The sequence below is a fragment of the Vigna angularis genome, chromosome 1, assembly GCF_016808095.1.
Source record: "Vigna angularis cultivar LongXiaoDou No.4 chromosome 1, ASM1680809v1, whole genome shotgun sequence".
Lineage (NCBI taxonomy): Eukaryota > Viridiplantae > Streptophyta > Magnoliopsida > Fabales > Fabaceae > Vigna > Vigna angularis.
In genome coordinates, this window is record NC_068970.1 from 32,897,489 (window position 1) to 32,899,517 (window position 2,029).

The 2,029-nt window shown below is 36.5% G+C and overlaps 1 non-coding gene across 1 annotated transcript; it reads right to left on the minus strand.

Annotated features, from left to right (window-relative positions):
- Nucleotides 1-1,626: 1,626 nt before the first annotated feature.
- Nucleotides 1,627-1,732, minus strand: LOC128195129 (small nucleolar RNA R71). The gene has a single exon (XR_008246701.1). It is a non-coding gene; the product is annotated as a small nucleolar RNA R71 (small nucleolar RNA).
- Between the last annotated feature and the right edge of the window lie 297 nt (nt 1,733-2,029).

Consider the following 2,029-nt stretch of genomic DNA (forward strand, 5'->3'; position numbering starts at 1 on the left):
AGCTAGAATGATCTCGCTTAAGCTAGATTCATCCAGGAAGCCATTGATTTTAAAGTCATTTTCGCTTAAGCGAGAATAATTTAGCTTAAGCGAGAATGACTATCTTCTCCAAGAAGTTTCATCTCGCTTAAGCGAGAATCATTTAGCTTAAGCGAGAATTCGGGCAGTATATATACTCATGAGTTAGAAGGGAGACGGAAAGCTGCGGAGAAAAGAAGACACAGAGCGACCCAAAGAGGTTTTCGTCCATTTTAGCTTTAGGATTCTCATCTTTATCTCTTAGAATGTCAATCGCCACCATGAGTGTCTCATCTCTTCTCTTGGGATTGAATGTAATCGATTCGAACTCGGATGTAATCTGGTGATATTTATATATAGTTTCATGAATGTGGATTTTAGACTTGACTGGAACGTATTTCTAAAACTCTGATCTGAGCAAGAATACTTGATATTCTGTGATGCTAGGGATAGATTTCAGTTTATCAATTGCTTATAACACTTGAATATAATGCTGGACAGTTTGTTGGATATGCGAGGAATCAATATTCAAGGAACTGCTCTTATGAATTTTATATGCGAGGAATCGATATAAATTACTTTGGTGTATTGCATCAATGTTGGTAATTTCAGTTGCTATATGTTTGTATTCATTCAGATTGCAGACGAGTGAGATAGATGAATTCAATCCCAACTTCTCATATTAATCTTCGTTAAGTTATTTGTTGTTATTATTTTACTTTCACGTAACATAGTTTTATTTATCAACATCCATCATGAATCAAATTGAACATCCTTGTATATATACTGTTTGAGATAACAATTTATCTATTTAATCGAAACTGTTCCTCATGGGTTCGACACTCTTACTTAAAAATCATTATACTACAGTTGACTATTGGTACGCTTGCCAAAAGATTAACAAGTATTTTTGACGCTGTTGCCGGGGAACGGTTTTCTTTTGAATCTTTAAAGTTATCTCATCCAGCTTTAGCTTTGTGAATAGTTTTTTTTTCTTCTTAATTAGATAGTTTATTTTATTTTCTCATTTGTACTAATCCATGCTTGAGCTGTTTTGATTTATGTTCTTAAGAGGTGAGGTTTCTAGAGATCAATTAGCATTTGACCCAGAGATAGAAAAAACCGCTCAAAGAAGTAGAGGCAAAAACAAGAAGAAGCAAGGAAAAACAAAGGAAAAATCTTCCAATACTTCCATCACACATCAGGAAACAGAAAACATGGCAGAAGAAGGACCAAATCCACCTAGAAGAACACTTGGAGACTATGCTATGCAACAAGGGCCAAGATATTTTTCTAGCATAGTAATACCGCCCACCACCAAAACTTTGGAGATGAAGCCAACTTTCCTTAGCCTAATCAGTTCTCATCAATTCACTGGAATGGATAATGAAGATCCATACATTCATCTCTCTACATTCTATGAACTGGTAGGAACTATGGGATTTGAAGAAGGAGATCTTGACCATGTATATATGCGTTTGTTTCCTTTTTCTTTGACAGGTAGAGCAAAGGAATGGCTTAAATCACATCCCAACCAGAGTCTGAACAAGTGGAGTGATGTAGAAGATAAATTCTTGAACAGATTCTTTCCACCTTCTCGTTACATTAAGGCAAAAGCTGAGATTTCTACTTTTAGGCAAGGACAAGATGAACCATTCTGTGAAGCTTGGGAACGATTTAATTCTTTGTTGAGGAGATGCCCCAATCATGGTTTTGAAGATATTGCTCAACTGAATATTTTCCGCAATGGTCTGGCGCCAGACACCAAAATGATATTAGATGCAGCGGCTGGAGGAACAATGATGTCTGTAGATGCAGAACAAGCAACAAGAATCATTAAGGCACTGGCATCTACAGACCATCAAGCCCAACATAACAAACAAACAGTTCAGTGGAAAGGAATTCTTGATCTCAGCACTACAGATGCAATTTTAGCTCAGAATAAAATTCTGACTCAGCAGATGGAAGCATTAACCAAACAGATGGCTAATTTACCTGAGCAGTTAAAAGC